This window comes from Pseudopipra pipra, chromosome 13 (assembly GCF_036250125.1).
Source record: "Pseudopipra pipra isolate bDixPip1 chromosome 13, bDixPip1.hap1, whole genome shotgun sequence".
NCBI classification, from domain to species: domain Eukaryota; kingdom Metazoa; phylum Chordata; class Aves; order Passeriformes; family Pipridae; genus Pseudopipra; species Pseudopipra pipra.
The window spans coordinates 18,831,412-18,843,524 of NC_087561.1; the positions used below are offsets into that span (position 1 = coordinate 18,831,412).

The 12,113-nt window shown below is 47.7% G+C and overlaps 1 protein-coding gene across 4 annotated transcripts in view; it reads right to left on the minus strand.

The window, feature by feature from the left end:
• The window catches only part of NEXMIF (neurite extension and migration factor), a 172,600-nt gene that overhangs the window by 58,559 nt on the left and 101,928 nt on the right, over positions 1-12,113 (minus strand). The gene's annotated exons all lie outside the window — the stretch shown is intronic.

Consider the following 12,113-nt stretch of genomic DNA (forward strand, 5'->3'; position numbering starts at 1 on the left):
CATTTCAGTCAGAACAGTCCTCTCTATACATACAGATCAGATTATATTAAATTAAATTAGTGACACCTACATAAATGCTTCCTACTGTTTTTACGCACACATACAAATATCACAACTGTCAAGGAGAATGTGGCTGTCAGTGATACGGCAGGGGGGAAAAAAAGAGCAATTTCTAAAATGGAAGGAGAAAAAGGAAATCTAGGATAACAACCAGCATTTGAGCAGCAGCAAAGGGGCTGCTGCCAGTTTGCAGGAGCCCATGGAACTGCCCTGGGAGCACCAGAAAGGGCTGGAGCAGCGTGGAAGCACCACGGGCAGAGAAACTGCAGCAACAACCCCAACAAATGCTCTTCTGCTTCCCAAAATACCACACTGGCTTGTGAGAAAGCAGGGAAGGAGCCGAGTTTCAGAAGACACAATTCCCCCATCCCCTGGAATGATGGAAGGACTCCTAGAATGGGAAGGGATTAATAATTTGGTCACTGTACCAGGAAGCACCCCCCTAAAAACCAGATTAATCTCCCACCATCTGCTTTAATAGCAGAATTTCTGCTAAGTGGTTTTCCCCTCCACAGCCCCACACATCCATGTAAACAGACAAACAAACCATTTGGCCTCCTGCAGCCCTGGCTACGCAGCTGCTCGGAGCAGGGCTGCTGCCTTTGACTCCATGCCAAGGCTGAATTCCTGCCATCCCATTTCCTCCTACACCTCATGCCCTGCTCCCGTGCAAACTCTTGGGGTGCCTCCCCAAATCCCTGTCCATCTTACTTGGCAGCCTGGGATCCTTAAATATCATTTCATCGTAACTGAGAAAAGGAACCAAGATGAGGAATGACAGGAACTGACTTCCATGCTATTATTTTTCTCATGGCAACTCTCCCATCCTCTGGATGCAACTGGCACCTCCAGCACTGTGAGCCCCAGCCCAAACACCAAAAACACGCCTGAAAAGCATGTTTACAAAATTACTTCAGATATGCCATGCCAGGTAGTGGAAAAAACCAAATCCTTGAGTCAAGGAGACTGTCTCTTTGGTTGGAAAATCACAAAGGTCACCTCAAGGAGTATGTAAAAATACATGCTAACATTGAAGAGGTAAAAACATAACACTAAATAACACTTTTTATACCCAGATCAGCATTTAACACTTGCCCAGAGGCCTTTGATAAATCCCAGGCACTTTAACAAAGCAAGGAAGCTTTTCACTGCTATTTAGCAGAACAGGGCAAGTAAAGCACAAGAGAATAAAACTGCTCAAGACATCTAGGACCAAGTCAGAAAGAAACAGCCAGGTCTCCACATCCAGCCCCTCCATCACCAAACACCCTGCCAGGCTGCTGGATTGAAATAGAAATACTATTGTTAGCCCTAAGAAACGCAGACTCATTAACATTTATTTTAGTGCTATAAAATATATTTTTAAATACTTGAAGAAATAATCTGGAGGAAGTGCTAAAGCCCAGAGCATATTTTCAGTATGTCCCAGCTTTTCCAGCTGGACAGACACAGACCCTCTTGGAGGCCACAGCACGGGGACCTCCAGCCACCCAGAAAAGCAGCACATGCAACTCCCTGCCCCTGCTCCTCCTCCCAGGTTGTTCAGTTAGAGGTAAATCTAAAAATGTCACTGATTTTAATTACTCGTGGACAGCAGAAACCCCAAAGGATCATTCCCCCCAGGTTTTTAATGTGCGTGGGGGTTTATATGTGAATAACACTTGGAAAGTCAGGAACCCGATGACCACAGGGACACGTCCTCGAGGAGCTCGCCAGCAGAAACCCGTCAGCACAGACAAATCCTGGTGAACACCTCCCACAGAGCCACAGGTCAGGGTGCAGATCTCAGCACCTCATCCCAAAAGCTAACGGAGACAAACAATGTTTGCAACTTGTGGAGCGGAAGCACGACCAGGGAGAGGAAAGAAGGAACCTCCCCACCCTCGTGAAGAGCAGCAGCCCCCACCCATCCCATGAGCTCTCAGGAGAGGGGTTTGGGGTCGGTTAAGAGGAGCAGTGGTTGTTCCAGCAGTATCCACAAGCACGTCCAGAGAAAAACACGGTGCGGGAGGATATTGAGCCACGGAGGCAGAAGAGATTCAGCACAGAGAACAGAACCCAGAGGGACACACGGACACACAGACACAGGGCCCTGCTTCTACCAAACCCAAATGTATCAAGAATGCAAAGGATGCACTTTATCTTGTATAAACACTTTATAAGACAACTTCAGTTTTCCATCTGATCCAGTCAGCCCTGGACCACCTCGGATAAAAGAAAACGGAAAGAGACAAGAAGGGAGAAGAAATAGTTTTCTTCTTTTTTACTGTCAAAAAAATTTATCACAGAGTTTGTGTTTCACAGGCTTCCCGTGCTTTCAGAGTGGTCTTTAATTGGTGTTTTGGTGGGGGGAAACAAAGGACCAAGACAATTTCTTCAGTTCCAGAGTGGGTTCAATAAACACCCACTGGGATTTGCCATCCCAAGCTTGGAGACAACACCTTCCCCAGGACCAAGAGGCCACCCTGTCCTGGGGCACTGGCCACGGCACAACGGAGCTGGAGGAGCCAATGCTCTGATATTTAAAGCCACTCATGTTTCCCTGGTGTGGAGAGGCAGGACGTGCTCTGGAGCCCAGCCACGGTGGTCCCTGGTACGGTGCAGATGGCAGCGGTTTGATACCCGGCACTCGACGCAATCTGCACGAGCTGCAGCAGGCACCAAGTTCAAAGTCAAAATGAACATTTGTTCTACAACAAAACACATTGCAAATGATCCCTAACAAATTTTAGCTGTTGGTACAGTCAGATAAGAGCACAGTAGCACAGATCATCCCCGTTGTTACTGCAAGCTCTGTGCTGCTGAACATGTGAGTGGCAATGCAGAGAGAGAGCGATAGTTTGTATTTTGGTATAAATTATAGAGCACCATAATAGACCTGAAGAGGCAGCTCCACTCTTCCCTGCATTGCTTCCCTCACATTTTGAAGCCTGTTAAATTTCTTCCTGTTTAGTTGTTTTATTTTGGTTCCTTGCTGCATAAAATTGTTGCGCGTACGCCGAGCGCCGAAGCCGAATAAATAATGGCAAAACTTTCCCTGCAAAAACTCCAAGAGCTGTTATGTAAAGCAGAGAGGGTATCAGCAGATAGAGACAACTCAGAGGCAACCTGAGGGTTGGGATTCTGTGTCAGCTCGACACACAGGGGAAATAACCCTTTAATCCAGTGCAGTGTATTTCATTTACTGTAGTGTTATCCAGTTCGAAGATGTTATGAAAGGAATCCCTGGAGAGACTTAAGACTTCAAAACCAGCCTGAGTTTGAACTTAATTCCACTGTTGCAAAAGGCTGGAGCTGTGGAAGATGACCTTTTCCGTACCTTGCATGCCAGGAGCCATCCTGCCTCATAATGTCACGCCAAATTAGAATATTCTCTTTTTGTTTTACTCAGGATTTTGTTTTGTCTTGTCTTTTTAATTAAAAGCATCTGTCACTATTAATGAAACAGGGGGAAAAAAAGAAAAAATATCAATAACACAAAAAAAACTAAAGCCAGTGATGTCCAGAGAGATGAGGAGAGTCAAAAAGCTGGATAATTAACAGCGGAACTTTCACCTCCACATGAGCTCGCCACCAGAGCCCAGGTGAGGACTGAAGGAGCATTGGTGCCATCTCCTTGCTGCTCATCACCTGTCCAAAACAAAGGGAGGCTCCTCAGATCCATCCCCCAAATCCCATCAGCAGTAGGACCTTGGGTGGCCTCTTCTTGGACTGGAAATGAGAGTGGAAAAATACTTTTAAAGTGCAGACCCCAATATTGCTCATGTCTTGTCAAGGTCATCCTAAATAAAAGTTCAGATACACTTTAAAAACCAGACCATAAATCCACGTTAGTGAATCAGAAGCTGGTGGAACCTCTGTGATGGCAGGGATGAAGGTGTGAGGTCTGATCTTCCATCAAACGGAGGAGGTTCACTGCCCAGGGAATATTTTTAAGCAATCCTGCAGGAAACTTATTGAACAAGTCATGGAAACCCCAGTTAAACTTGTTCACTACTGTTAATTGCCTCCATGGACTTTACTGTTTAGAGGTGGAACCATAAAAGACCAGTTTTCACTCGTTGCATCTTCCAATTTGGATTGTGAGTGCAATTAAATGTACATTTATATTTTCCAAAAATAGGGTTCTCCCACAAAATACAAAATTAATTACAAAATGCCTTCCTAATGTGAAATTATTTAGCCTGTTAAAGTGGTACAAACAGCTTTATTGGATCATTAATGGTTAGAAATGTTCAGTCAGCACAGTTGGAAAAAATGTAAACTAAATATGTCAAGGATACGTTGCTTTCAACTCTCACTATTTTTTTCATGTCTTATTTCATGGTAGATAAGTGAAAAATCTTTTTACCTGACTTAGTGAGAGGCTCATTTACTCATGCAAATTTAAAACCAAGTGTCATAATACAATGAAATTATAAAAACATATCAAAAAGGAGTTAGTGAGTCACTAAATTTAGCTCCTAATGGAGTTCAAGCTGTCTTACACAGTTGTATGTGCTCTGGTGCTCTGTAAACACCAGAGCAGAGCTCGGAAACCATCCCATGTGCCTGGGGTTTCTGGAGAAGTCCTTCATGTTTCCAGCTCTCCTCACCTGGATCTAAGGGAAACTCGGATTTTGATCCCAGCCAAGGTTAGGAAGACACCCAGCATTAAATAAATTAAAATCTATAGTGAAGAGCTCTGGGCAAGCACCAGGTTCTGAGGAGCCACATTCCAAACTCCGGTACCGGAGCAGACCTGGGGTGATTTGCAGGCGAGATACTCAACACCCCTCGGGATTTCCCTGCTCCCTACAACACAGCAGGGCTGACACGGGTCAGGTGAAACAACGGCAGCAAACCAGGTGCCGAGGCAGGAGCAGGATCCCGCCCTACAGCTGGGAATTTTCACTCACCCATAGTCCAAGGGCTTTATGTTCAGAAACATGTCATTCCAGGAGTAAGCTAAGAAGACGAAAGGATTGTAAGAGGAGGAAAAGGGAGGGACAAGGTTAAAACATGACCAGTCCGTCTTGCAGACCTCCAATATTCATCAAAACCAAAGTACCTTCTAGACAGAGTGGGGACAAAAGGTGCCTCTGCAGAGAAACCAGCTTAAGATACTGGAATGCAATTCCTCCTTAGAGACTCTTCTGGTACCTGAGGGGGTTCCAAGAGAGGTACTTTGGACAAAGGGGAATGGCTTCCCACTGACACAGGGCAGGGTTAGATGGGATACTGGGGAGAAATTCCTCCCTGTGAGGGTGGTGAGGCCCTGGCACAGGTTGCTCAGAGAAGCTGTGGCTGCCCCTGGATCCTTGGAAGTGTCCAAGGCCAGGTTGGACAGGGCTTGGAGCAACCTGGGCTAGTGGAAGGTGTCCCTGCCCACGGGAGGGAGGTGGAACAAGATGAGCTTTAAGGTCCCTTCCAGCCCAAACCATTCTGTGATTCTGCAACACCCCTGCCCACCAGGCCAGGCTTGGGTTTGAGTCCCAGCCATAGGACCCCCAGGTTTGCACAGGGTGGATGAAGCAGAAACCACAGGAGGGGAGGGAGGGAGCAGCACTGCCCCAGGCAGCCCCCATGAGCCCCTCCACCACAGCTGCAAGTGCAAAACTGTGGCCCAAAGTCCCATGAAAGGAAGAAATAAATATTACCAGTGCTTCCTGACTTAGCAGAAAATTGTGAAAATAAGAGCCTGTAAGGAGAAGAGGCAAAGGAACTAATGGAGAAACATTGAGTTGCATTGAGGGCTGTGTTAAAGGTTTATAATGCAGTCTCTAGACAAGTCCACTGATATTCCTGAAACCTCATCGATTCACAGGTCAAACCAGGAACAAAAAATATCAGTTTTAGAAAATATCACCGGCTGAGATACAATAAACACACCCCACTCCTATGCACAGGTAAATACGGAGACCTTCTCATATGAGAATAAAATCCGCTGCAGAGCTCGACTGTAACTATAAAATCACTGACCTGTCCTCATCTGTAACACACACAGGAGGATACAAGGAATTAGGGAGATGTCCTATATAACTGCTTTAATTAATTTGTGAAATTTTGCACCCTTCTTGGAGGTGGGCGACATGGCACTTTGTGCTCCCTTGGATTGCCACCACTCTCAATTTTATTTTTATCCTGAGTTCGATATGAATCAGGCTCTGCAAAAGACAAAACAACCCACTGTAATCATCCAGCATGCCAATTAAACTTAAAGATACCCTGGAAATTAAAATTAAATGCCATATCTATGAAAAGAAGCAGACAGCTTCCTCAGAAACAACAAAAAAAGCCCATATTATAGGAACACGACCATGGCAGCCCAAAATTGTCACTGACGCTGTTATATAACTTACTACCATCCTTCACATCTGCATAGCGTAGATCTTCATCAAATTGGGTATGTTTTTGCACATTTATCATCAAGATTTATTGAAGTTGATTCCATAAATTTCATTGAGTTGTTCACTGCTGCTATTTGTTTCCAAGGCAACAAATGCACTTTGCCCAAGCTGCACAGTCAATCACGACTGTTCGGAATTTGGGGGTCCCTGCCCCTCGTGCCACACAGCGCCTGCACCTCCCAATGCCAACGGCAGTGCTGGCTTAGTGGTGGTAAGAATTAGCAAATTTGGGGGGGATCTATCAAAAAATAATCTCTGTTAGGGCAGAAAAATGTCAAATGAAGCAGGCAGGGAGCAGGCTGCCGGCAGGAAGGTGGAATTCGTGCGAAGCCCCCGCTCCCATCTCATTTACACCTCGGATGGCTGGAGGTTGAGAAATCCATTCACAGGTTCAGGAGGAGTCAGGAGGCTCTTTCCCCACAAAATAATGATAAAAAGTCGTCTTCTGGTTGTAGTCGTGGAAAAAGGGACAAGAACAGCAGTGAGGGGAAGGGAGAAGCAGAGGATTTACAAACACTGACCATGTGCCCACATCTCCCCATCTGATGGCGACGGCACTTGCAGGGACCGGGAATAAGAGCCCAGGCACAGAGAACTTGCAGGCAACCTTAGAAAAGTTCAGCTTGGGATAGGGAAAAACAAGCACCAACCTGAAGGAAGTGTTATTTATCACCCAATTTCATGCTATTCAAAAAGCAGCATCAAAGGTGTCCTGGCCCCATCAGCGCTGGAAAAGCTCAGGAGCCACCTGGGAGCACCCCTCCCTCCACACCACAGCCCTGCAGTGGTCACGAGGCAGAGGGACAACCCACCATGTCCCACACAGCATCACCAAAACACCCTGGAAATACAGGGCACTGACAGAGGTAACCTCAGCTGCAGGAATGCAAAATTCAAAAGCAGGAGGTCGAGGTAAACCAGGCTCTGCTCCCAGAGGCTCCTCTGGGAACAGCCTCCTGCAAAAAGCCATTACATCAGCATTTCTAAAAACAAAACCAATCTTGGATGCGATGCCGGTGTTTTAATGGGACACAATGTTTTTCCAAAGACAGTGCAGTTATTTTTATTGATCTGCCATAAGCAAATATCCACGACTGCAACAGAGGTGGCTGCCAAACTCAGCACACCAGTGCTGGCCAGTGTAGACCGAACTGCAAGCTTCATGGTGTGAATCAGGGAAACCTGAAAACCATTCAGCTTCCAAACCCAGTCACAATGTGCCATGTAGCTGCAGAGGAGACAGCCCCAATTATCCAGAGCACAGGAAGCTCCAATCCCTTCTCTTTTCCCCGTTTTTTTAACAAAATTGCTCTTTGTTGGGTAGCACATTCCCTTGGATTCCCAGAGCGATCAGAAAAGACAGCATCCCTGATGACAAAAGCCACTCGTTCTGCTGCTTTCAGCCTCAGAAATGTTAAAGGATTGTTTGCTTTTTAAGTGCAAGTCCACATTTAAGAGGAATAAAGAATTTCTCTGGCAGGCTGGATCAATGATGCAGCAAGCCAAGCATGCGACCTCCCGCAGGGAGCCTGGGTCCGGCGCTCCTGGAAACAATAAAATAACCTTACACTGCTCCTGATCGACTGCACAATGTGGGAAATGGGGGAAAACTTACTCCTGACCCTTGATGCAACGAGCCACCTCCTCCAGCTTGTAGGAACTGATTGCTTTCATTAACACTACTGTGGTCAGGCATGTTCATCTCCTTCTCCCCATAACTGCAGCAACTCGGACTGGCATCCACGACGCAAACCCAGCTTTCACAGCTGTGGCAGTGGTTGCAGTCCATGAATTGCCCTCTTCTTCCAGGAACAGTGTTGGAAACATATGGCCCTGCAGTCGGGCGACGGCTGAAGAACATCCCACGCTGCTGAAAACATCTAATACAAGGATATTCTCCAGCCAGCAGCACAAAAGCAGGGAGAGGGTATAAATAGCCTTTGAGGAGGGTGTATAAATAGCTGTAGGTAACATTTGTATGCTATAAAAATCCTTCATTTTTGGCCCAGCTTCGCAAAAGTGAGTTTCCTTTCCCAGCACTTCGCTCATGCTTTGGAGACCGGCTTTCCCTTCCCTTCCAGTCAGCACAGCGGGGAGAGGGCAGGGGTTGCTCCCAGTCCACCAGTGCACCCTTGGAAGAAAGACAGGAGCGAATTTCCCTTGCCAGCTGTTTAAAAGAGACCCTATCAAGGCCTATCCTGTAATGTCCCTAATAAGGAACCAAAACTTCAATATACTGGGATAGATCCTTCTCCAGGTGGCAGGTGTGGGGCAGTGTGGGGCTGCGGGGCTGGAGGACAGTGCTAATTTCCATGTCTTCCTCAGACGTAAAACCCAAGTAACTACGCGCTCGCACACGGCCACACGCACATCTCCTGCTATCTCTCTCTCCAAAACAAATCCTATGTGCCCCCTGAAGTAGGAATTGAGCTGCCAGCCTGGGAGCTGGGTGAGCCCAGCCCGGGAGTGCAGCTGGTGCGTGTGCAGTGACACAGACATCTGCATATCACACCACCCCTCTGCCTCCCTCCCTCCCTCCCTCCCGCCCTCGCCGGGGCCATTCTTACAAACCCGCAGAGGATAAAAAAGTGCTCTTTAAAAGACCTTATTTTCCTCCCTGGCTGTTTGTTGGCGATGCAGCCTGTGGGTTCACACGGCCAAAGGAGTGGGAATTTCACACGGTGACAGGTTCAGCTCAGCAAGGCTGTCCCCTCTCCTCTGCTGCAGCATCAGCATCCCCAAGATGCTCCAGCCCAGCCCCATCACTCCCAACATTCCCCCTTGATTCTCCCCACATGAAGCAGTGTCCTGGCATATCCACACAGCCGCGATCCCACCTCGCATCCCTCTCCAAATCCCCACTGGGGGCAGGGTGAGGCCAGGGAGGGAGCAACCCCCTCCCGTGCTGCCTCCCTGGGAAGCGGGGCTGGAGAACAAGGCTCGGCGATGAGCGCTGGCACCGCTCGCTCGCCACCCGGTGAGCGGCTCCCCGTGGTGTGCAGGTGGCTCCTTTGATTCCTGATTACTTGTCAGCCTTCCTTCGGGCTGGCACCGTGCCTGGGTCAAACTTTGCAGCGAGCGGCTCACCCCACCAACCAGCCTCTCCAAACAGCCTCTCGGAGCCCCCACGCCCGCGGGAAGGGAATGTAGGGCCTGAGCAGGGAGGCACAGCTGCAGCCCGGATCACCTCGTGGTGGATGGGACCCGTGGTCACAACTGCCCCTCCAGGGAGGGCTCCTCACCATCATCCATTGAGTGATGCCCCAGCCAAAACCATGCATGGCAAGGAGAGTGCACAGGTGCTGTAGAGTGGAGCTACTAAAAAAAGTCGTGTTGAATCTGTCCCCCAGTTCATCAAGGCCAAAATGTTGTGTCAGAATGTGCCAGTTTTAGCAGAAATCTCACCAGGAATGTCTTGGAAACCCCCGGCACCCGGAGCAGCTCACAAGCGTCATCTCCCAGGCAGGAAAACCTGGGTCCAAGTCCCTGCTGTCTCCAGTTCCCACCACGCATCAGGTCCCCCACCCCTCCCAGGGCAAAGCCCATGGGGCAAAACAAGAGGAGCAAAACCATTCAAGGGAGTGAAGCAAAACCATCCAGGGGTTCTTGTGGAGCACCACAAAAAGACACAAGTGTCTGGACAAGCCACTACAGAGCAACAAACCACCGTGACTCATCCGCAGCTCCTCGGGCTGGTAACAACAGCTACCCCAGTCCCACGCTCTTCAACAAAGCTGGAGAGCTCAAGACTGTACTGGGGAGCCCCAGCATCCTCCAGGTAGCTGGTTAGTGTGGCCTTTTTTAACTTTGCCCAAACCCTGCTTTAATTCCCCCAGCATTTTGGGCACATGGTGTTTCCCAGTCTGGGTTTGACCCTTCGGCTGAAGCCCTCCATGCGTGAGTGTCTGTACCAGCAGGGACTGCTTGTATTTGTGGGAGAATGAAGGAGCTAATTCAGGGCTTTGGTGAGATGAAAGGAAAAACCTTAATTAAAATAAGTTTTAAAACCCATCAAGATTTTTTTTTTATCTTACTCAGATTAGCATCCTAAGATTCCACTCAGAATCCAAACGCAATGCTTCCCCTCAGCTGCTGTGGGCTTCGCACACAAAGCCCTTAAGACATCAAACCCCACACCAACATAATAAAATAAAAATGGGGGGAAAGTACATCTGACAGTAACTAAAATTACACGGACTGCCTCCAAGAATGCAAGTAATGCCCTTATTTTGTAAAAACTTCCTTCCCCCAACCCAGCTCAGAACGAGCAACATGGAAGCACTCTGCGATTCATGGAGGGTCCAAGCAGCTTTTCTTCTTTGTGGAATCATGGAATGGTTTGGATTGGAAGGGACTTTAAAGCTCATCTCATTCCAAACCTGCCATGGGCAGGGACACCTTCCACTAGCCCAGGTTGCTCCAAGCCCCATCCCTTCCAGGGATGGGGCAGCCACAGCTTCTCTGGGCAACCTGTGCCAGTGCCTTCCCACCTCACAGGGAAGAAAGGGCTGGTTCACACAAGGGTTTCCAGAATAACAACATTCATTTCCCTGCAGATTCTCTGGCAGACACCAAGAGGAGCAACTTGATTGAGCAACTCCAACCACCCCATGCTGGGCTGCAGGCAAAAGTCCTCATCCTCAGCTTAGGGAACCTTGTCCCAGGGCAAAAGCAGGGGTGGGATAAGGATACCTTTCCACAACAGCCTAATTTTTTAAAGAAAAATCCCAAACCAGAGGCACTGAAGCTCTGCATGTTTGCAACACTCACTTTGATCCTGACAGAGACAGAGCAATGAGTGGTCACGAGTGCATGAGAAAATGCCATTTATCATCGAGGTTCTCCAGCCCCTGACTCCACTGCCACCACTGTGCATGATCCCCAGGCATCCACCAGCACCTCCAAGGGAGGATTTTTTGAGGAACATCTGAAGAACTGTCTCACACAAACATGTTTTATAATGAGGAGCAAGCACAGAGAGGGAGAGTCTTCCTGTCATAATTCCAACTAAAAAGATTACATCAAAGGTGACAAAAATCCTTCCTGCTCAGAGGTTTCTTCAGGAATACCAGTCCTTACCTTCCAGTACCCAACTGTCCCCGGCTCTAGAGTACAGGATGGGATTTGGATGCTTGCTGTGATATACAGCAAGGCAGGGAGGAGGAAAAGCAGCATTTCCCAGCAAAATATTTGACAGATATTTGTTCTCCACCCCACGGCAGCCCGAGCCAGTGCATTACCTGTATTGCATTCCAGGTACCATCAGTTTGATATTGAGTTTGCTTTAAGAAAAAGAAGAATCAAATCGATTTCTTGGGAGGATAAACTTGCAGCTAAAGGGAAAAACTACAATTACACTTTTCAGCCATGAAAAGTAAATCAGATGGTGCTGAAATCCCAGCAGAAAACACAGATTAATTAAAGTCTGCACTTTCTAAATCTGTTATTCAACTAAACACAGCTGTTAAAAAAATGATGCCTTTGCTGTAATTTCCATGTACATTCATATCACTGAAATACTGCGAAAAACATTATTAAGTGTGTTCGGTGGCTGCTGGAGTTGTACAGGAAAGGAAAGTACACATACAAGCTCAATTATGACAAGGAGTGCTTCATTTCAAAGAATAAATTTTGCTTGGGAGCTCGAATGCTGCCTCCAAGGAT